Source organism: Anomaloglossus baeobatrachus, chromosome 4 (assembly GCF_048569485.1).
Source record: "Anomaloglossus baeobatrachus isolate aAnoBae1 chromosome 4, aAnoBae1.hap1, whole genome shotgun sequence".
In the NCBI taxonomy this organism is placed as follows: Eukaryota; Metazoa; Chordata; class Amphibia; order Anura; family Aromobatidae; genus Anomaloglossus; species Anomaloglossus baeobatrachus.
In genome coordinates, this window is record NC_134356.1 from 323,844,059 (window position 1) to 323,869,496 (window position 25,438).

Below are 25,438 nucleotides of genomic sequence, written 5' to 3' on the forward strand. Positions count from 1 at the left end.
GACAGAGTAGCCTATGATGTTGATTGGTTGCCTGGTCCATGTGACCTTGATTGGCGCCATGATTTAAACCCGGACATCCTGTATTCTGGGCATACAGCCATGGATTATCCCTCCATACACATCGGATACTTGTGATTCTCCAGCCTCCTGATGATCCTTACATCTTGGAAAGGGGAAACGCGTTGATGCATTGCAGAGCATCTTCTTTAAGGGAAGTAATTAACTTATATTGGTTTCCCTGGGTGTTATTAACACCATGTTTACCTCTGCTCCACAACCATCTTTATGATTACCTGTAGGCACTGCATTACATGCTTGCATATCATATGATTCAGATTGTGCACTGTCTTCTTGGCAAATCTTTGGGATGAAGTTTATCCATGAGCAATAGCCATGATAATTATTATGTTAGGGGAGGGGAAATCATGACCCTCGGATTCTCAGAATTAGAAGTAATGCTTGGCCCAGTAAGGATGGACAGGGGCGTTACATGTCGCTGACTGGACACTGGGTAACTATGGTGACAGATGGAGAAGGGTCTGCTGTACAAGTCTTGCTGTCCCCAAAAGTTGTGTGTCAATCCTTCCTCTGTATATAGAACTTCCTCCACTGTTTCTGCCTCCTCTACCTCATCTCGGACATCCACCTCTACTCAAATACTGTCTGGTAAGGCCACCCTCATTGTAACTTTTCACAAGGAATCCCGCACACCTCCTTACTATGCTGACAGCAGAGCTCAACGCCATCAGGCGGTCGACTCTTTACTTTGAAATGTATGGGAAATGTGAGTCACACCGCTGAGGAGTTGTGGACGGTTAGCTCTGGAGTTTCATCAATGGTTGCCTCCACTCAATCTGCAGCCAGGGAAGGCCGTGTGCGACAGTGCTGCAAACATGTGTGCGGCCCTTTGCCGGGGCAATGTGACACACGTGCCTTGTATGGCTCACGTGTTCAACCTGGTTGTCCAGAATTTTTTAAACCACTATCCCGGCCTACATGGCCTTCTGCAGAGGGCACGGTGTAACGCCTGCCAGGATCCACACACTCAGACGGGCTATAAAGGATAGGCCAGATGGAATCCACTCACCAAGCAGGACCCCTAGAAACCTGAAACCCTTTAACCCCTATACACGGATTTGGAATTACACAGGGCCCAAAGTGATCAATACCGGTGGAAGGCTGTAGTCCGAGAGAGTAGCAGTCAGGCAGGGTCAAACCATTATTTGAGGAAAAGGAACAGAATCGGATGGCAAGGACGTAATCAGAAAACAAGCAGAGGTCAAATGCGGATCGGGCAATGAGGTGCATAAACCGCACGCAGGAGACGTAGTCAGGAAACAAGTGGTAGTCAGTAGAGTTGAGCGCGGTTCGTGGTTCGTGGTTCTCCAGTTCGCGGCTCGAGTGATTTTGGGGCATGTTCTAGATCGAACTAGAACTCGAGCTTTTTGCAAAAGCTCGGTAGTTCTAGAAACGTTCGAGAACGGTTCTAGCAGCCAAAAAACAGCTAAATCATAGCTTGGTTTCTGCTGTAATAGTGTAAGTCACTCTGTGAATCAAACTATTATCACATTTCAGTGTATAGTGTGCGTGAACAGCGCCTTCAGATCACTGCTGTTTCTATAATGGCGATCGCCATTTTTTTTTTTTTTTTTTCTTGTCTTCCTTCCCTAAGCGCGCGCGTCTTGTGGGGCGGGCCAGCATGTCAGCCAATCCCAGACACACACACAGCTAAGTGGACTTTGAGCCAGAGAAGCAACGGCATGTGTGATAGGATCTGCATGTCACATGTCCCTGCATTATAAAACCGGACATTTTCTTCACGGACGCCATTATCTGCCTTCTGCGTCTTTGGTGTCAGACATCACTGTCGCAGCTCCGTCTTCCTGAGTCCTATAGCCGATACAGCTGTATGCGCTGCATACACAGCGTTAGACAGCTTAGGGAGAGCACTTTATAGCAGTCCTTTTAAGGGCTCCAACCGGCAGGGTCAGAGAGCCATAGGTGACAGGTCCTGCAAACAGCAACAGCGTCTGTGTAGCCCAGGTCAGGGATTTCCTACCTGCATTTCACCATTAGGAGGGAATAGAAAGGCAGTCTTCCATTCCTCTACCCAGAGCACCACAATCCTGCCACTGTACCCTCTTGTCCTCTGCACACTCCAACTGATAACTAAGCCATTATACTAGCAAACACTCAGTGTACCTAGTGGCATCCTATACGTGGCTATTGGACTTTGCTATAGTCCCACTAGTGCAAAGACATTTGCAGAGCGCGTCTGCCTGCATTGCACACTACAACTCATTCTAACCAAGCCATTATACTAGCAAACACTCAGTGTACCTAGTGGCATCCTATACGTGGCTATTGGACTTTGCTATAGTCCCACTAGTGCAAAGACATTTGCAGAGCGCGTCTGCCTGCGTTGCACACTACAACTCATTCTAACCAAGCCATTATACTAGCAAACACTCAGTGTACCTAGTGGCATCCTATACGTGGCTATTGGACTTTGCTATAGTCCCACTAGTGCAAAGACATTTGCAGAGCGCGTCTGCCTGCGTTGCACACTACAACTCATTCTAACCACGCCATTATACTAGCAAACACTCAGTGTACCTAGTGGCATCCTATACGTGGCTATTGGACTTTGCTATAGTCCCACTAGTGCAAAGACATTTGCAGAGCGCGTCTGCCTGCGTTGCACACTACAACTCATTCTAACCAAGCCATTATACTAGCAAACACTCAGTGTACCTAGTGGCATCCTATACGTGGCTATTGGACTTTGCTATAGTCCCACTAGTGCAAAGACATTTGCAGAGCGCGTCTGCCTGCGTTGCACACTACAACTCATTCTAACCAAGCCATTATACTAGCAAACACTCAGTGTACCTAGTGGCATCCTATACGTGGCTATTGGACTTTGCTATAGTCCCACTAGTGCAAAGACATTTGCAGAGCGCGTCTGCCTGCGTTGCACACTACAACTCATTCTAACCAAGCCATTATACTAGCAAACACTCAGTGTACCTAGTGGCATCCTATACGTGGCTATTGGACTTTGCTATAGTCCCACTAGTGCAAAGACATTTGCAGAGCGCGTCTGCCTGCGTTGCACACTACAACTCATTCTAACCAAGCCATTATACTAGCAAACACTCAGTGTACCTAGTGGCATCCTATACGTGGCTATTGGACTTTGCTATAGTCCCACTAGTGCAAAGACATTTGCAGAGCGCGTCTGCCTGCGTTGCACACTACAACTCATTCTAACCAAGCCATTATACTAGCAAACACTCAGTGTACCTAGTGGCATCCTATACGTGGCTATTGGACTTTGCTATAGTCCCACTAGTGCAAAGACATTTGCAGAGCGCGTCTGCCTGCGTTGCACACTACAACTCATTCTAACCAAGCCATTATACTAGCAAACACTCAGTGTACCTAGTGGCATCCTATACGTGGCTATTGGACTTTGCTATAGTCCCACTAGTGCAAAGACATTTGCAGAGCGCGTCTGCCTGCGTTGCACACTACAACTCATTCTAACCAAGCCATTATACTAGCAAACACTCAGTGTACCTAGTGGCATCCTATACGTGGCTATTGGACTTTGCTATAGTCCCACTAGTGCAAAGACATTTGCAGAGCGCGTCTGCCTGCGTTGCACACTACAACTCATTCTAACCAAGCCATTATACTAGCAAACACTCAGTGTACCTAGTGGCATCCTATACGTGGCTATTGGACTTTGCTATAGTCCCACTAGTGCAAAGACATTTGCAGAGCGCGTCTGCCTGCGTTGCACACTACAACTCATTCTAACCAAGCCATTATACTAGCAAACACTCAGTGTACCTAGTGGCATCCTATACGTGGCTATTGGACTTTGCTATAGTCCCACTAGTGCAAAGACATTTGCAGAGCGCGTCTGCCTGCGTTGCACACTACAACTCATTCTAACCAAGCCATTATACTAGCAAACACTCAGTGTACCTAGTGGCATCCTATACGTGGCTATTGGACTTTGCTATAGTCCCACTAGTGCAAAGACATTTGCAGAGCGCGTCTGCCTGCGTTGCACACTACAACTCATTCTAACCAAGCCATTATACTAGCAAACACTCAGTGTACCTAGTGGCATCCTATACGTGGCTATTGGACTTTGCTATAGTCCCACTAGTGCAAAGACATTTGCAGAGCGCGTCTGCCTGCGTTGCACACTACAACTCATTCTAACCAAGCCATTATACTAGCAAACACTCAGTGTACCTAGTGGCATCCTATACGTGGCTATTGGACTTTGCTATAGTCCCACTAGTGCAAAGACATTTGCAGAGCGCGTCTGCCTGCGTTGCACACTACAACTCATTCTAACCAAGCCATTATACTAGCAAACACTCAGTGTACCTAGTGGCATCCTATACGTGGCTATTGGACTTTGCTATAGTCCCACTAGTGCAAAGACATTTGCAGAGCGCGTCTGCCTGCGTTGCACACTACAACTCATTCTAACCAAGCCATTATACTAGCAAACACTCAGTGTACCTAGTGGCATCCTATACGTGGCTATTGGACTTTGCTATAGTCCCACTAGTGCAAAGACATTTGCAGAGCGCGTCTGCCTGCGTTGCACACTACAACTCATTCTAACCAAGCCATTATACTAGCAAACACTCAGTGTACCTAGTGGCATCCTATACGTGGCTATTGGACTTTGCTATAGTCCCACTAGTGCAAAGACATTTGCAGAGCGCGTCTGCCTGCGTTGCACACTACAACTCATTCTAACCAAGCCATTATACTAGCAAACACTCAGTGTACCTAGTGGCATCCTATACGTGGCTATTGGACTTTGCTATAGTCCCACTAGTGCAAAGACATTTGCAGAGCGCGTCTGCCTGCGTTGCACACTACAACTCATTCTAACCAAGCCATTATACTAGCAAACACTCAGTGTACCTAGTGGCATCCTATACGTGGCTATTGGACTTTGCTATAGTCCCACTAGTGCAAAGACATTTGCAGAGCGCGTCTGCCTGCGTTGCACACTACAACTCATTCTAACCAAGCCATTATACTAGCAAACACTCAGTGTACCTAGTGGCATCCTATACGTGGCTATTGGACTTTGCTATAGTCCCACTAGTGCAAAGACATTTGCAGAGCGCGTCTGCCTGCGTTGCACACTACAACTCATTCTAACCAAGCCATTATACTAGCAAACACTCAGTGTACCTAGTGGCATCCTATACGTGGCTATTGGACTTTGCTATAGTCCCACTAGTGCAAAGACATTTGCAGAGCGCGTCTGCCTGCGTTGCACACTACAACTCATTCTAACCAAGCCATTATACTAGCAAACACTCAGTGTACCTAGTGGCATCCTATACGTGGCTATTGGACTTTGCTATAGTCCCACTAGTGCAAAGACATTTGCAGAGCGCGTCTGCCTGCGTTGCACACTACAACTCATTCTAACCAAGCCATTATACTAGCAAACACTCAGTGTACCTAGTGGCATCCTATACGTGGCTATTGGACTTTGCTATAGTCCCACTAGTGCAAAGACATTTGCAGAGCGCGTCTGCCTGCGTTGCACACTACAACTCATTCTAACCAAGCCATTATACTAGCAAACACTCAGTGTACCTAGTGGCATCCTATACGTGGCTATTGGACTTTGCTATAGTCCCACTAGTGCAAAGACATTTGCAGAGCGCGTCTGCCTGCGTTGCACACTACAACTCATTCTAACCAAGCCATTATACTAGCAAACACTCAGTGTACCTAGTGGCATCCTATACGTGGCTATTGGACTTTGCTATAGTCCCACTAGTGCAAAGACATTTGCAGAGCGCGTCTGCCTGCGTTGCACACTACAACTCATTCTAACCAAGCCATTATACTAGCAAACACTCAGTGTACCTAGTGGCATCCTATACGTGGCTATTGGACTTTGCTATAGTCCCACTAGTGCAAAGACATTTGCAGAGCGCGTCTGCCTGCGTTGCACACTACAACTCATTCTAACCAAGCCATTATACTAGCAAACACTCAGTGTACCTAGTGGCATCCTATACGTGGCTATTGGACTTTGCTATAGTCCCACTAGTGCAAAGACATTTGCAGAGCGCGTCTGCCTGCGTTGCACACTACAACTCATTCTAACCAAGCCATTATACTAGCAAACACTCAGTGTACCTAGTGGCATCCTATACGTGGCTATTGGACTTTGCTATAGTCCCACTAGTGCAAAGACATTTGCAGAGCGCGTCTGCCTGCGTTGCACACTACAACTCATTCTAACCAAGCCATTATACTAGCAAACACTCAGTGTACCTAGTGGCATCCTATACGTGGCTATTGGACTTTGCTATAGTCCCACTAGTGCAAAGACATTTGCAGAGCGCGTCTGCCTGCGTTGCACACTACAACTCATTCTAACCAAGCCATTATACTAGCAAACACTCAGTGTACCTAGTGGCATCCTATACGTGGCTATTGGACTTTGCTATAGTCCCACTAGTGCAAAGACATTTGCAGAGCGCGTCTGCCTGCGTTGCACACTACAACTCATTCTAACCAAGCCATTATACTAGCAAACACTCAGTGTACCTAGTGGCATCCTATACGTGGCTATTGGACTTTGCTATAGTCCCACTAGTGCAAAGACATTTGCAGAGCGCGTCTGCCTGCGTTGCACACTACAACTCATTCTAACCAAGCCATTATACTAGCAAACACTCAGTGTACCTAGTGGCATCCTATACGTGGCTATTGGACTTTGCTATAGTCCCACTAGTGCAAAGACATTTGCAGAGCGCGTCTGCCTGCGTTGCACACTACAACTCATTCTAACCAAGCCATTATACTAGCAAACACTCAGTGTACCTAGTGGCATCCTATACGTGGCTATTGGACTTTGCTATAGTCCCACTAGTGCAAAGACATTTGCAGAGCGCGTCTGCCTGCGTTGCACACTACAACTCATTCTAACCAAGCCATTATACTAGCAAACACTCAGTGTACCTAGTGGCATCCTATACGTGGCTATTGGACTTTGCTATAGTCCCACTAGTGCAAAGACATTTGCAGAGCGCGTCTGCCTGCGTTGCACACTACAACTCATTCTAACCAAGCCATTATACTAGCAAACACTCAGTGTACCTAGTGGCATCCTATACGTGGCTATTGGACTTTGCTATAGTCCCACTAGTGCAAAGACATTTGCAGAGCGCGTCTGCCTGCGTTGCACACTACAACTCATTCTAACCAAGCCATTATACTAGCAAACACTCAGTGTACCTAGTGGCATCCTATACGTGGCTATTGGACTTTGCTATAGTCCCACTAGTGCAAAGACATTTGCAGAGCGCGTCTGCCTGCGTTGCACACTACAACTCATTCTAACCAAGCCATTATACTAGCAAACACTCAGTGTACCTAGTGGCATCCTATACGTGGCTATTGGACTTTGCTATAGTCCCACTAGTGCAAAGACATTTGCAGAGCGCGTCTGCCTGCGTTGCACACTACAACTCATTCTAACCAAGCCATTATACTAGCAAACACTCAGTGTACCTAGTGGCATCCTATACGTGGCTATTGGACTTTGCTATAGTCCCACTAGTGCAAAGACATTTGCAGAGCGCGTCTGCCTGCGTTGCACACTACAACTCATTCTAACCAAGCCATTATACTAGCAAACACTCAGTGTACCTAGTGGCATCCTATACGTGGCTATTGGACTTTGCTATAGTCCCACTAGTGCAAAGACATTTGCAGAGCGCGTCTGCCTGCGTTGCACACTACAACTCATTCTAACCAAGCCATTATACTAGCAAACACTCAGTGTACCTAGTGGCATCCTATACGTGGCTATTGGACTTTGCTATAGTCCCACTAGTGCAAAGACATTTGCAGAGCGCGTCTGCCTGCGTTGCACACTACAACTCATTCTAACCAAGCCATTATACTAGCAAACACTCAGTGTACCTAGTGGCATCCTATACGTGGCTATTGGACTTTGCTATAGTCCCACTAGTGCAAAGACATTTGCAGAGCGCGTCTGCCTGCGTTGCACACTACAACTCATTCTAACCAAGCCATTATACTAGCAAACACTCAGTGTACCTAGTGGCATCCTATACGTGGCTATTGGACTTTGCTATAGTCCCACTAGTGCAAAGACATTTGCAGAGCGCGTCTGCCTGCGTTGCACACTACAACTCATTCTAACCAAGCCATTATACTAGCAAACACTCAGTGTACCTAGTGGCATCCTATACGTGGCTATTGGACTTTGCTATAGTCCCACTAGTGCAAAGACATTTGCAGAGCGCGTCTGCCTGCGTTGCACACTACAACTCATTCTAACCAAGCCATTATACTAGCAAACACTCAGTGTACCTAGTGGCATCCTATACGTGGCTATTGGACTTTGCTATAGTCCCACTAGTGCAAAGACATTTGCAGAGCGCGTCTGCCTGCGTTGCACACTACAACTCATTCTAACCAAGCCATTATACTAGCAAACACTCAGTGTACCTAGTGGCATCCTATACGTGGCTATTGGACTTTGCTATAGTCCCACTAGTGCAAAGACATTTGCAGAGCGCGTCTGCCTGCGTTGCACACTACAACTCATTCTAACCAAGCCATTATACTAGCAAACACTCAGTGTACCTAGTGGCATCCTATACGTGGCTATTGGACTTTGCTATAGTCCCACTAGTGCAAAGACATTTGCAGAGCGCGTCTGCCTGCGTTGCACACTACAACTCATTCTAACCAAGCCATTATACTAGCAAACACTCAGTGTACCTAGTGGCATCCTATACGTGGCTATTGGACTTTGCTATAGTCCCACTAGTGCAAAGACATTTGCAGAGCGCGTCTGCCTGCGTTGCACACTACAACTCATTCTAACCAAGCCATTATACTAGCAAACACTCAGTGTACCTAGTGGCATCCTATACGTGGCTATTGGACTTTGCTATAGTCCCACTAGTGCAAAGACATTTGCAGAGCGCGTCTGCCTGCGTTGCACACTACAACTCATTCTAACCAAGCCATTATACTAGCAAACACTCAGTGTACCTAGTGGCATCCTATACGTGGCTATTGGACTTTGCTATAGTCCCACTAGTGCAAAGACATTTGCAGAGCGCGTCTGCCTGCGTTGCACACTACAACTCATTCTAACCAAGCCATTATACTAGCAAACACTCAGTGTACCTAGTGGCATCCTATACGTGGCTATTGGACTTTGCTATAGTCCCACTAGTGCAAAGACATTTGCAGAGCGCGTCTGCCTGCGTTGCACACTACAACTCATTCTAACCAAGCCATTATACTAGCAAACACTCAGTGTACCTAGTGGCATCCTATACGTGGCTATTGGACTTTGCTATAGTCCCACTAGTGCAAAGACATTTGCAGAGCGCGTCTGCCTGCGTTGCACACTACAACTCATTCTAACCAAGCCATTATACTAGCAAACACTCAGTGTACCTAGTGGCATCCTATACGTGGCTATTGGACTTTGCTATAGTCCCACTAGTGCAAAGACATTTGCAGAGCGCGTCTGCCTGCGTTGCACACTACAACTCATTCTAACCAAGCCATTATACTAGCAAACACTCAGTGTACCTAGTGGCATCCTATACGTGGCTATTGGACTTTGCTATAGTCCCACTAGTGCAAAGACATTTGCAGAGCGCGTCTGCCTGCGTTGCACACTACAACTCATTCTAACCAAGCCATTATACTAGCAAACACTCAGTGTACCTAGTGGCATCCTATACGTGGCTATTGGACTTTGCTATAGTCCCACTAGTGCAAAGACATTTGCAGAGCGCGTCTGCCTGCGTTGCACACTACAACTCATTCTAACCAAGCCATTATACTAGCAAACACTCAGTGTACCTAGTGGCATCCTATACGTGGCTATTGGACTTTGCTATAGTCCCACTAGTGCAAAGACATTTGCAGAGCGCGTCTGCCTGCGTTGCACACTACAACTCATTCTAACCAAGCCATTATACTAGCAAACACTCAGTGTACCTAGTGGCATCCTATACGTGGCTATTGGACTTTGCTATAGTCCCACTAGTGCAAAGACATTTGCAGAGCGCGTCTGCCTGCGTTGCACACTACAACTCATTCTAACCAAGCCATTATACTAGCAAACACTCAGTGTACCTAGTGGCATCCTATACGTGGCTATTGGACTTTGCTATAGTCCCACTAGTGCAAAGACATTTGCAGAGCGCGTCTGCCTGCGTTGCACACTACAACTCATTCTAACCAAGCCATTATACTAGCAAACACTCAGTGTACCTAGTGGCATCCTATACGTGGCTATTGGACTTTGCTATAGTCCCACTAGTGCAAAGACATTTGCAGAGCGCGTCTGCCTGCGTTGCACACTACAACTCATTCTAACCAAGCCATTATACTAGCAAACACTCAGTGTACCTAGTGGCATCCTATACGTGGCTATTGGACTTTGCTATAGTCCCACTAGTGCAAAGACATTTGCAGAGCGCGTCTGCCTGCGTTGCACACTACAACTCATTCTAACCAAGCCATTATACTAGCAAACACTCAGTGTACCTAGTGGCATCCTATACGTGGCTATTGGACTTTGCTATAGTCCCACTAGTGCAAAGACATTTGCAGAGCGCGTCTGCCTGCGTTGCACACTACAACTCATTCTAACCAAGCCATTATACTAGCAAACACTCAGTGTACCTAGTGGCATCCTATACGTGGCTATTGGACTTTGCTATAGTCCCACTAGTGCAAAGACATTTGCAGAGCGCGTCTGCCTGCGTTGCACACTACAACTCATTCTAACCAAGCCATTATACTAGCAAACACTCAGTGTACCTAGTGGCATCCTATACGTGGCTATTGGACTTTGCTATAGTCCCACTAGTGCAAAGACATTTGCAGAGCGCGTCTGCCTGCGTTGCACACTACAACTCATTCTAACCAAGCCATTATACTAGCAAACACTCAGTGTACCTAGTGGCATCCTATACGTGGCTATTGGACTTTGCTATAGTCCCACTAGTGCAAAGACATTTGCAGAGCGCGTCTGCCTGCGTTGCACACTACAACTCATTCTAACCAAGCCATTATACTAGCAAACACTCAGTGTACCTAGTGGCATCCTATACGTGGCTATTGGACTTTGCTATAGTCCCACTAGTGCAAAGACATTTGCAGAGCGCGTCTGCCTGCGTTGCACACTACAACTCATTCTAACCAAGCCATTATACTAGCAAACACTCAGTGTACCTAGTGGCATCCTATACGTGGCTATTGGACTTTGCTATAGTCCCACTAGTGCAAAGACATTTGCAGAGCGCGTCTGCCTGCGTTGCACACTACAACTCATTCTAACCAAGCCATTATACTAGCAAACACTCAGTGTACCTAGTGGCATCCTATACGTGGCTATTGGACTTTGCTATAGTCCCACTAGTGCAAAGACATTTGCAGAGCGCGTCTGCCTGCGTTGCACACTACAACTCATTCTAACCAAGCCATTATACTAGCAAACACTCAGTGTACCTAGTGGCATCCTATACGTGGCTATTGGACTTTGCTATAGTCCCACTAGTGCAAAGACATTTGCAGAGCGCGTCTGCCTGCGTTGCACACTACAACTCATTCTAACCAAGCCATTATACTAGCAAACACTCAGTGTACCTAGTGGCATCCTATACGTGGCTATTGGACTTTGCTATAGTCCCACTAGTGCAAAGACATTTGCAGAGCGCGTCTGCCTGCGTTGCACACTACAACTCATTCTAACCAAGCCATTATACTAGCAAACACTCAGTGTACCTAGTGGCATCCTATACGTGGCTATTGGACTTTGCTATAGTCCCACTAGTGCAAAGACATTTGCAGAGCGCGTCTGCCTGCGTTGCACACTACAACTCATTCTAACCAAGCCATTATACTAGCAAACACTCAGTGTACCTAGTGGCATCCTATACGTGGCTATTGGACTTTGCTATAGTCCCACTAGTGCAAAGACATTTGCAGAGCGCGTCTGCCTGCGTTGCACACTACAACTCATTCTAACCAAGCCATTATACTAGCAAACACTCAGTGTACCTAGTGGCATCCTATACGTGGCTATTGGACTTTGCTATAGTCCCACTAGTGCAAAGACATTTGCAGAGCGCGTCTGCCTGCGTTGCACACTACAACTCATTCTAACCAAGCCATTATACTAGCAAACACTCAGTGTACCTAGTGGCATCCTATACGTGGCTATTGGACTTTGCTATAGTCCCACTAGTGCAAAGACATTTGCAGAGCGCGTCTGCCTGCGTTGCACACTACAACTCATTCTAACCAAGCCATTATACTAGCAAACACTCAGTGTACCTAGTGGCATCCTATACGTGGCTATTGGACTTTGCTATAGTCCCACTAGTGCAAAGACATTTGCAGAGCGCGTCTGCCTGCGTTGCACACTACAACTCATTCTAACCAAGCCATTATACTAGCAAACACTCAGTGTACCTAGTGGCATCCTATACGTGGCTATTGGACTTTGCTATAGTCCCACTAGTGCAAAGACATTTGCAGAGCGCGTCTGCCTGCGTTGCACACTACAACTCATTCTAACCAAGCCATTATACTAGCAAACACTCAGTGTACCTAGTGGCATCCTATACGTGGCTATTGGACTTTGCTATAGTCCCACTAGTGCAAAGACATTTGCAGAGCGCGTCTGCCTGCGTTGCACACAACAACTCATTCTAACCAAGCCATTATACTAGCAAACACTCAGTGTACCTAGTGGCATCCTATACGTGGCTATTGGACTTTGCTATAGTCCCACTAGTGCAAAGACATTTGCAGAGCGCGTCTGCCTGCGTTGCACACTACAACTCATTCTAACCAAGCCATTATACTAGCAAACACTCAGTGTACCTAGTGGCATCCTATACGTGGCTATTGGACTTTGCTATAGTCCCACTAGTGCAAAGATATTTGCAGAGCGCGTCTGCCTGCGTTGCACACTACAACTCATTCTAACCAAGCCATTATACTAGCAAACACTCAGTGTACCTAGTGGCATCCTATACGTGGCTATTGGACTTTGCTATAGTCCCACTAGTGCAAAGACATTTGCAGCACGTCTGCCTGCGTTGCACACTCCAACTAATTATAACTAAGTTGCATTGTCAGGGATATTTATTCTTTATTATTCTGCTGTTAATAAAGCTAGACCACCACTGCAATCTTCACCACCTCTCAATTTTTACTACCACATTTTCAGTCCACAATCTTGTCGCAATCAACATGAGTGGCAAAATGACAGATGCTGGTGGAAAGGGGAAGAGGCGTGGTGGAAAAGGCAAAAAAGGTTTTGTCCGTGGGGAAGGTGGCAAAGCTCCATTATCATCTGCTGAAGATAGACCATCTACCAGCAAAAGTAAGATGTCTACTACTTACCGTGGACAATCCGATGTGCTCCCTTTTTTATGGACACGAACAACAGGAAGAAAGGTAGATGATGGGCAAAAAAGGAAAATGCTTGAATGGATCTCAAGTGGTCCAACAAGTGCCCTCTCAGCCACTTCAAGTACCGCATCCAAAAAACACCAGTCCTCTGAGTTGTCATCCCAATCACACTTGATTTCTCCCAGCTCTGAAGTCTCCATCAGCCCTGCACAGTATGGTGGAACTGAGATGGCTGAGTCTGCAGAGCTGTTCAGTCACACTATAGCCTGGGAATCAGAGGTCTGCTCCCAAGCTACAGTGAGTACAGAACAGGAAATGGTCTGCAGTGATGCCCAGAACCTTTGTGACTCAGATTCAGGCCGTGAGGACCAAGTTTCTGAGCATAATGTTGACCCTTTGTCACAAACTGTAACACCTGTGGTTATAGACAATGAGGAACATACTGATGAAGATGAGACGCAGATACCCGATTGGGATGACAACTTAAATATTCCGTCAGGGCAAGAAGAGGCTCGGTCTGAGGGGGAGGGGAGTGCAAACACAACAATTGATGATGACGTTCTAGATCCCACCTACTGTCAACCCCCAGTCAGGCACTCGAGGAGGTCAACAGAGGCGGTGGAGGAGGATGCAACCGACGACGAAGTTACCTTGCGCCTTCCTGGACAGAGTCGGAGCACTGGTAGCACGTCTACAACTGCATCCTCAGCCACCACTCTGCCTATGAGCATTATTCGGGGTGGATCAACAGGTCGCATGGCCTCTAAGCCTTGCCTAGCCTGGTCCTTTTTTCACATCGAAAAAGATCGCCCAACTCATGTGATATGTAACATTTGTCATGATTCTCTTAGTAGAGGTCAAAAGCTCAGCAGTTTGACAACTTCTTCCATGAATCGTCACATGAATAAATATCATAAGTCCCGGTGGGAAGCTCACCGTGCTGCAATGCGGCCTAGCGGAGCGAACCATCCACCGCCCGCCCCTTCCACTGCATCCGCGCGCTCTTCATCTTCTAGGACTGTGGGGACAGCTGCCACACCTGTTTTTCCACGCAAAACTTCCACCACTGTAACCGCAACAGGCAGTTTGCTTGTAAGGTCGTCAGTTGGTTTGGAAGGGGAAACAAGTGAGTGTGTACAGCTCTCTCAGACATCGATAGCACCAACGTTGGATGAAGGCAACATCATGTCTCCGCCTGCACTTTCCTCACAAACCTGCATTTTTCCAGGGACACCCTACTCAACACCGTCTACACACAGCAGCCAGATCTCTGTCCCTCAGATGTGGTCAAATAAAAGGCCACTTCCTCCGACCCATGACAAAGCTAAGAGGTTGACTCTATCCCTCTGTAAGCTGTTGGCTACCGAAATGCTGCCTTTCCGCCTAGTGGACACACAGGATTTTAGAGACCTTATGTCTGTCGCTGTGCCCCAGTACCAGATGCCTAGTCGCCACTACTTCTCTAAGAAAGGTGTGCCCGCGCTACACCAGCATGTCGCACACAACATCACCGCTTCCTTGAGAAACTCTGTGTGTGAACGGGTGCATTTCACCACCGATACTTGGACCAGTAAGCATGGACAGGGACGTTACATGTCGCTGACTGGGCACTGGGTAACTATGGTGATAGATGGTGAAGGGTCTGCTGCACAAGTCTTGCCGTCCCCACGACTTGTGTGTCAATCCTCTGTCTGTCCAAGTTCCGCCACTGCTTCTGCATCCTCCACCTCATCTGGGTCCTCCACCTCCGCCCCAAGCCTGCCTGGTCAGGCCACCAGCGTTCTCACTGCGCAGAAGGAATCACGCACCCCTCATTACTATGCTGGCAGCAGAGCGCAACGGCATCAGGCGGTCTTTAGCTTGACATGTCTTGGTAATAAGAGTCACACAGCTGAGGAGTTGTGGTCAGCTTTGCGGTCCGAGTTTAATAAATGGTTGTCTCCACTCAAACTGCAGCCTGGTAAGGCCGTGTGCGACAATGCTGCAAACCTGGGTGCGGCACTTCGCCTGGGCAAGGTGACACACGTACCTTGTATGGCTCACGTGTTGAACCTTGTCGTGCAGCAATTTTTAACACACTATCCCGGCCTAGATGGCCTTCTGAACAGGGCACGAAAACTGTCAGCTCACTTCCGCCGTTCAAGCGCCGCAGCAGAGCGACTTGCATCGCTCCAGAAGTCTTTCGGCCTGCCGGTTCATCGCCTGAAATGCGATGTGGCGACACGCTGGAATTCAACTCTCCACATGTTACAGCGACTGTGGCAGCACCGCAGAGCCCTGGTGCAATACGTCATGACGTATAGCCTGGGCCAACGAGATGCAGAGGTGGGGCAGATCACCCTGATGGAGTGGTCTCAGATCAAGGACCTATGCACCCTTCTGCACAGTTTCGACATGGCGACGAATATGTTTAGCTCTGACAATGCCATTATCAGCATGACGATTCCAGTCATTTACATGCTGGAGCACACGCTAAACACTATTCGGAGTCAGGGGGTGGGACAACATGAAGGGGAGGAACTACAGGAGGATTCATATGCGCAAGGGACAACAACATCACGAAGGTCCAGACGTTCATCATCACCAACGCAGCAGGCATGGGACCATGGGGGACAGGGATCGACAAGGGCGCATAGTAGCAGGCGAAATGTTGAGCAAGGTGCAGGAGAACATGAAGAAATGGAGGACGAACTGTCCATGGACATGGAAGACTCAGCGGATGAGGGAGACCTTGGTCAAATTTCAGTTGAAAGAGGTTGGGGTCAGATGTCAGAGGAAGAAAGAACGGGTAGCACCTCTATGCCACAAACACAGCATGGACTTGGTCCGCATGGCTGCGCAAGACACATGAGTGCCTTTTTGTTGCACTACCTCCAACATGACAGTCGTATTGTCAAAATTAGAAGTGATGATGACTACTGGATTGCCACACTATTAGATCCCCGGTACAAGTCCAAATTTTGTGACATAATTCCAGCCATAGAAAGGGACGCACGTATGCAGGAGTATCAGCAGAAGCTGTTACTAGATCTTAGCTCGGCTTTTCCACCAAACAACCGTGCAGGTGCAGGGAGTGAATCTCCCAGTTGTAACTTGACAAACATGGGACGGTCTCGTCATCTTCAACAGTCTACCCGTACCAGTAGGACCTTTTCTGGTGCCGGTAACAGCAATTTTATGGAATCTTTTCATAATTTTTTTAGACCCTCTTTTGCAAGGCCACCAGAGACAACAAGTCTGACACATAGTCAACGGCTGGAGAGGATGATACAGAGGAGTATCTCCAAATGAACATCGATGCCATGACTGTGCAACTGGAGCCTTGCTCCTTTTGGGCTTCAAACCTACAAAAATGGCCAGAGCTCGCAACTTACGCCTTGGAGATTTTGTCGTGTCCAGCTGCCAGCGTTGTCTCTGAACGTGTATTCAGTGCTGCTGGGTGTGTGCTGACAGATAAGCGCACGCGTCTGTCCAGTGACAATGTGGACAGACTGACGTTCATCAAAATGAACAAGTCATGGATCCAGAAGGAATTTACTACCCCTGTGTCATCCTGGGGAGAGTAAATGCTTGTGGATTTGGAATGTGCTTGATGCAAATCAAAACATCCTGTTTGCAACTAGGGCCCAAGTGCTGCCACTGATGGGGTGGGTGTCTGTGTGGCCCAATTTTTGGAAAAAAGGGAGACTCCGCTTGGAGTAACCCTTGCTTGCTGTGTTTTTAAAAGAAGCCAAGATGAACAGAGCTGGGATCAGGAAAGACTTTGCTACCTACCCCGGTGTCATCCTGGGGACGGCTAAGAATAGCGTATTTTTGAATGTGCTTGATGCAAATCAAAACATCCTGTTTGCAACTAGGGCCCAAGTGCTGCCACTGATGGGGTGGGTGTCTGTGTGGCCCAATTTTTGGAAAAAAGGGAGACTCCGCTTGGAGTAACCCTTGCTTACATTGTTTTTAAAAGAAGCCAAGATGAACAAGTCATGGGTCAGCAAAGACTTTGCTACCTACCCCGGTGTCATCCTGGGGACGGCTAAGAATAGCGTATTTTTGAATGTGCTTGATGCAAATCAAAACATCCTGTTTGCAACTAGGGCCCAAGTGCTGCCACTGATGTGGTGGGTGTCTGTGTGGCCCAATTTTTGGAAAAAAGGGAGACTCCGCTTGGAGTAACCCTTGCTTGCTGTGTTTTTAAAAGAAGCCAAGATGAACAGAGCTGGGATCAGGAAAGACTTTGCTACCTACCCCGGTGTCATCCTGGGGACGGATAAGAATGGCGTATTTTTGAATGTGCTTGATGCAAATCTAGCTGTGAAGTGTACAACTGGGGCACAACTGCTGCCACTGAATGGGTGGGTGTGTGTGGGGCCCAATTTTTGGAAAAAAGGGGAGACTCCGCTTGGAGTAACCCTTGCTTACATTGTTTTTAAAAGAAGCCAAGATGAACAAGTCATGGGTCAGCAAAGACTTTGCTACCTACCCCAGTGTCATCCTGGGGACGGCTAAGAATAGCGTATTTTTGAATGTGCTTGATGCAAATCAAAACATCCTGTTTGCAACTAGGGCCCAAGTGCTGCCACTGATGGGGTGGGTGTCTGTGTGGCCCAATTTTTGGAAAAAAGGGAGACTCCGCTTGGAGTAACCCTTGCTTGCTGTGTTTTTAAAAGAAGCCAAGATGAACAGAGCTGATCAGGAAAGACTTTGCTACCTACCCCGGTGTCATCCTGGGGACGGCTAAGAATAGCGTATTTTTGAATGTGCTTGATGCAAATCAAAACATCCTGTTTGCAACTAGGGCCCAAGTGCTGCCACTGATGGGGTGGGTGTCTGTGTGGCCCAATTTTTGGAAAAAAGGGAGACTCCGCTTGGAGTAACCCTTGCTTGCTGTGTTTTTAAAAGAAGCCAAGATGAACAGAGCTGGGATCAGGAAAGACTTTGCTACCTACCCCGGTGTCATCCTGGGGACGGCTAAGAATAGCGTATTTTTGAATGTGCTTGATGCAAATCAAAACATCCTGTTTGCAACTAGGGCCCAAGTGCTGCCACTGATGGGGTGGGTGTCTGTGTGGCCCAATTTTTGGAAAAAAGGGAGACTCCGCTTGGAGTAACCCTTGCTTGCTGTGTTTTTAAAAGAAGCCAAGATGAACAGAGCTGGGATCAGGAAAGACTTTGCTACCTACCCCGGTGTCATCCTGGGGACGGCTAAGAATAGCGTATTTTTGAATGTGCTTGATGCAAATCAAAACATCCTGTTTGCAACTAGGGCCCAAGTGCTGCCACTGATGGGGTGGGTGTCTGTGTGGCCCAATTTTTGGAAAAAAGGGAGACTCCGCTTGGAGTAACCCTTGCTTGCTGTGTTTTTAAAAGAAGCCAAGATGAACAGAGCTGGGATCAGGAAAGACTTTGCTACCTACCCCGGTGTCATCCTGTGGACGGCTAAGAATAGCGTATTTTTGAATGTGCTTGATGCAAATCAAAACATCCTGTTTGCAACTAGGGCCCAAGTGCTGCCACTGATGGGGTGGGTGTCTGTGTGGCCCAATTTTTGGAAAAAAGGGAGACTCCGCTTGGAGTAACCCTTGCTTGCTGTGTTTTTAAAAGAAGCCAAGATGAACAGAGCTGGGATCAGGAAAGACTTTGCTACCTACCCCGGTGTCATCCTGGGGACGGCTAAGAATAGCGTATTTTTGAATGTGCTTGATGCAAATCAAAACATCCTGTTTGCAACTAGGGCCCAAGTGCTGCCACTGATGGGGTGGGTGTCTGTGTGGCCCAATTTTTGGAAAAAAGGGAGACTCCGCTTGGAGTAACCCTTGCTTGCTGTGTTTTTAAAAGAAGCCAAGATGAACAGAGCTGGGATCAGGAAAGACTTTGCTACCTACCCCGGTGTCATCCTGGGGACGGCTAAGAATAGCGTATTTTTGAATGTGCTTGATGCAAATCAAAACATCCTGTTTGCAACTAGGGCCCAAGTGCTGCCACTGATGGGGTGGGTGTCTGTGTGGCCCAATTTTTGGAAAAAAGGGAGACTCCGCTTGGAGTAACCCTTGCTTGCTGTGTTTTTAAAAGAAGCCAAGATGAACAGAGCTGGGATCAGGAAAGACTTTGCTACCTACCCCGGTGTCATCCTGGGGACGGCTAAGAATAGCGTATTTTTGAATGTGCTTGATGCAAATCAAAACATCCTGTTTGCAACTAGGGCCCAAGTGCTGCCACTGATGGGGTGGGTGTCTGTGTGGCCCAATTTTTGGAAAAAAGGGAGACTCCGCTTGGAGTAACCCTTGCTTGCTGTGTTTTTAAAAGAAGCCAAGATGAACAGAGCTGGGATCAGGAAAGACTTTGCTACCTACCCCGGTGTCATCCTGTGGACGGCTAAGAATAGCGTATTTTTGAATGTGCTTGATGCAAATCAAAACATCCTGTTTGCAACTAGGGCCCAAGTGCTGCCACTGATGGGGTGGGTGTCTGTGTGGCCCAATTTTTGGAAAAAAGGGAGACTCCGCTTGGAGTAACCCTTGCTTGCTGTGTTTTTAAAAGAAGCCAAGATGAACAGAGCTGGGATCAGGAAAGACTTTGCTACCTACCCCGGTGTCATCCTGGGGACGGCTAAGAATAGCGTATTTTTGAATGTGCTTGATGCAAATCAAAACATCCTGTTTGCAACTAGGGCCCAAGTGCTGCCACTGATGGGGTGGGTGTCTGTGTGGCCCAATTTTTGGAAAAAAGGGAGACTCCGCTTGGAGTAACCCTTGCTTGCTGTGTTTTTAAAAGAAGCCAAGATGAACAGAGCTGGGATCAGGAAAGACTTTGCTACCTACCCCGGTGTCATCCTGGGGACGGCTAAGAATAGCGTATTTTTGAATGTGCTTGATGCAAATCAAAACATCCTGTTTGCAACTAGGGCCCAAGTGCTGCCACTGATGGGGTGGGTGTCTGTGTGGCCCAATTTTTGGAAAAAAGGGAGACTCCGCTTGGAGTAACCCTTGCTTGCTGTGTTTTTAAAAGAAGCCAAGATGAACAGAGCTGGGATCAGGAAAGACTTTGCTACCTACCCCGGTGTCATCCTGGGGACGGCTAAGAATAGCGTATTTTTGAATGTGCTTGATGCAAATCAAAACATCCTGTTTGCAACTAGGGCCCAAGTGCTGCCACTGATGGGGTGGGTGTCTGTGTGGCCCAATTTTTGGAAAAAAGGGAGACTCCGCTTGGAGTAACCCTTGCTTACATTGTTTTTAAAAGAAGCCAAGATGAACAAGTCATGGGTCAGCAAAGACTTTGCTACCTACCCCGGTGTCATCCTGGGGACGGCTAAGAATAGCGTATTTTTGAATGTGCTTGATGCAAATCAAAACATCCTGTTTGCAACTAGGGCCCAAGTGCTGCCACTGATGTGGTGGGTGTCTGTGTGGCCCAATTTTTGGAAAAAAGGGAGACTCCGCTTGGAGTAACCCTTGCTTGCTGTGTTTTTAAAAGAAGCCAAGATGAACAGAGCTGGGATCAGGAAAGACTTTGCTACCTACCCCGGTGTCATCCTGGGGACGGATAAGAATGGCGTATTTTTGAATGTGCTTGATGCAAATCTAGCTGTGAAGTGTACAACTGGGGCACAACTGCTGCCACTGAATGGGTGGGTGTGTGTGGGGCCCAATTTTTGGAAAAAAGGGGAGACTCCGCTTGGAGTAACCCTTGCTTACATTGTTTTTAAAAGAAGCCAAGATGAACAAGTCATGGGTCAGCAAAGACTTTGCTACCTACCCCAGTGTCATCCTGGGGACGGCTAAGAATAGCGTATTTTTGAATGTGCTTGATGCAAATCAAAACATCCTGTTTGCAACTAGGGCCCAAGTGCTGCCACTGATGGGGTGGGTGTCTGTGTGGCCCAATTTTTGGAAAAAAGGGAGACTCCGCTTGGAGTAACCCTTGCTTGCTGTGTTTTTAAAAGAAGCCAAGATGAACAGAGCTGGGATCAGGAAAGACTTTGCTACCTACCCCGGTGTCATCCTGTGGACGGCTAAGAATAGCGTATTTTTGAATGTGCTTGATGCAAATCAAAACATCCTGTTTGCAACTAGGGCCCAAGTGCTGCCACTGATGGGGTGGGTGTCTGTGTGGCCCAATTTTTGGAAAAAAGGGAGACTCCGCTTGGAGTAACCCTTGCTTGCTGTGTTTTTAAAAGAAGCCAAGATGAACAGAGCTGGGATCAGGAAAGACTTTGCTACCTACCCCGGTGTCATCCTGGGGACGGTTAATTATGGCGTATTTTTGAATGTGCTTGATGCAAATCAAAACATCCTGTTTGCAACTAGGGCCCAAGTGCTGCCACTGATGGGGTGGGTGTCTGTGTGGCCCAATTTTTGGAAAAAAGGGAGACTCCGCTTGGAGTAACCCTTGCTTGCTGTGTTTTTAAAAGAAGCCAAGATGAACAGAGCTGGGATCAGGAAAGACTTTGCTACCTACCCCGGTGTCATCCTGTGGACGGCTAAGAATAGCGTATTTTTGAATGTGCTTGATGCAAATCAAAACATCCTGTTTGCAACTAGGGCCCAAGTGCTGCCACTGATGGGGTGGGTGTCTGTGTGGCCCAATTTTTGGAAAAAAGGGAGACTCCGCTTGGAGTAACCCTTGCTTGCTGTGTTTTTAAAAGAAGCCAAGATGAACAGAGCTGGGATCAGGAAAGACTTTGCTACCTACCCCGGTGTCATCCTGGGGACGGTTAATTATGGCGTATTTTTGAATGTGCTTGATGCAAATCAAAACATCCTGTTTGCAACTAGGGCCCAAGTGCTGCCACTGATGGGGTGGGTGTCTGTGTGGCCCAATTTTTGGAAAAAAGGGAGACTCCGCTTGGAGTAACCCTTGCTTGCTGTGTTTTTAAAAGAAGCCAAGATGAACAGAGCTGGGATCAGGAAAGACTTTGCTACCTACCCCGGTGTCATCCTGGGGACGGATAAGAATGGCGTATTTTTGAATGTGCTTGATGCAAATCTAGCTGTGAAGTGTACAACTGGGGCACAACTGCTGCCACTGAAGGGGTGGGTGTGTGTGGGGCCCAATTTTTGGAAAAAAGGGAGACTCCGCTTGGAGTAACCCTTGCTTGCTGTGTTTTTAAAAGAAGCCAAGATGAACAGAGCTGGGATCAGGAAAGACTTTGCTACCTACCCCGGTGTCATCCTGGGGACGGATAAGAATGGCGTATTTTTGAATGTGCTTGATGCAAATCTAGCTGTGAAGTGTACAACTGGGGCACAACTGCTGCCACTGAAGGGGTGGGTGTGTGGGGCCCAATTTTTGGAAAAAAGGGAGACTCCGCTTGGAGTCACCTTGCGGTGTTTTACATGACTTTAGAAGGGCGTGCCATGCCTATATCTGTGTGTCCTCCTCTTTTTCCTTGTCCAGCTGTTTTGTTTTCGCATGAGTACATGTCCTTGTCACTTTCCCATGTGTTTGTGTTGTGTTGTGAGTTGTTTGTCACCTTTTGGACACCTTTGAGGGTGTTTTCTAGGTGTTTTACTGTGTTTGTGATTGCCTGCCATTGTTTCCTATGGGCTCGAGTTCGGTTCGTCGAACGTTCGACGAGCCGAACTCGAGCCAGACCCCCCGTTCGGCGAACCGCCTCGAGCCGAACCGGGACCGGTTCGCTCATCTCTAGTAGTCAGCACACAAAATCACAAAACAGAACTGGGTGGAACAGGAACCAGAAGTTCAGAACTATGTCTGGCAGTGGTCAGCAGACAAGAGGGGCATAAAAAAGGGTGTGTTGTCTTCCCATTGGTTGTAGCTGAATGATGGTACTTCAGCTGTGAGACACCCACCACCTACAGTCAGCCAGTCGTACTGCAGATCTCAAGGTAACCCAGCCCAGTGGACGTGCGGAACCTGCGCCCACCGGCGCCACTGGCATCGACTCCTCTCCCATCACCAGCACTATCTACAAAAGGAATACAGTGTCACCTGGCGATCGGAGTACAAGTCACTGGAGCGGACTCCGGTGGTGACGTAACAGCCGTGTGTGACAATGATGCAAACCTGGGTGCAGCCCTTCGCCAGGGCAATGTAACACATGTGGTTTGTATGGCTCACATGTTGAACCTGGTTGTCCAGCAATTTTGAAACCACTATCCCGGCCTACATGGCCTTCTGCAGATGGCACGCTCGCTATGTGCTCACTTCCACCGTTCACACCCCACAGCTGAACGACTTGCATCTCTCCAGAAGTCTTAAGGCCTGCCGGTTCACTGCCTGAAATGCGATGTGCCGACACGCAGGAATTTGAATCTGCACACGTTGCAGCGTATGTGGCAGCACCGCCGAGCCCTGCTGCAATACGTTATGATGTATAGCCTGGACTAACGAGATCCAGAAGTGGGGCAGATCACGCTGCTAGAGTGGTCTCAGATCAAGGACCTATGCAACCTTCTTCACAGTTTAGAAATGGCGACGAAGATGTTTAGCGCTGATGATGCCATTATCAGCATGACAATTCCGTTCATCTACATGCTGGAGCACACTCTAAACATTATTCGGAGTCAGGTGGTGGGACAAGAGGAAGGGGAGGAAGTACAGGATGAGTCATATGCAGAAGGGATACCAAGATCTTCAAGGTCCAGACGGTGAGCAGCACCAAGGCGGCAGGCATGGGTCGGTGGGGGAGAGGGATTAACAAGGGCGCATGGTAGCAGCCAAACTGTTGAGGAAGGTGCAGGAGCCCAGAAAGAAATGGAGGATGACCTGGTAATGGGCATGGAAGACTCAGCAGATGAGGGAGACCTTGATCACATTTCTGTTGTGTGAGGTTGGGGGGAGAGGGTAGAAGAAGGAAGCATGGTTCTCACCTTGCCGCCAACAAAACAGCAAGGACTTGTTCCTCCCTGATGCGCAAGACATATGAGCACCTTCTTGCTGCACTACCTACAACATGACCCTCGGATTCTCAGAATTAGAAGTAATGCTTGGACCAGTAAGGATGGACAGGGGCGTTACATGTCGCTGACTGGACACTGGGTAACTATGGTGACAGATTGAGAAGGGTCTGCTGTACAAGTCTTGCCGTCCCCACGAGTTGTGAGTCAATGCTTCCTCTGTTTGTGTCCGTGGGTTTGGTGGTTAAGCAACAGTAAAATCTGCTGAAGAAACACCATCTGTTATGGGGGGACTGGCAGATTAGGATAAGATGGTATACATCCCAATCGCCAGTTGGGGTCCACCGTGCTCCCAGATGGAAAAGGAGATGCTGGCAACCCGAAGGTTAGGTGGAGGATACAGAGCTGGGTGGCTCTGAAACTAATAGTTACCTGAACCGAGTTAGACGACACTCGGATCTGGAGACTGTGAACCCTGTTAGCATCACAGGGTCCACACACCCAGCCCAGGAACTCCCTGTTAACAACACAGAGGCCATTGGATACTCTGTCCGTGTGCGTAGGGAGCACACCTGTGGACAGCAGGTGCAACAGCAGCAGCAGCCCAGTTAATGCCACTGGACTGCACTAGCAAGACTGATAGGACAGGAGCTGGCCATAACCATTCTGCGTTAGCAAATGTGGTGGCGTCCAGCACCAATGCCCTGTCCCTGCCTACCTCTGTCCTAAAGACACAATGGGTTCAACACATGGAGGTGTGCTCTGTCTGACCATAATAGAAGACTGCGCACCTCCATGTTGTCTCCAGCCCCTTTTATAACCTTGGTCCGACCCAACCCAGGGTGGACCACAATGCACCTCCAGGAGCCAATAGCAGAGTGCCATGTCATCAGTGACATTACCAGTGGACTATCCGGAACCGCCACTTTACTGATGACCTCATGGCAGCCACGCCCCAAACACCTCACCATTCATCGTCTGACGAACAATGATGAGGTGCCAAGTCATAGGGGTGGGCCTCTGCGAGCCAGTCCAGAGTGGCCACATAATCAGGACACCTGATGCCCTCTGGCCTATCAGGG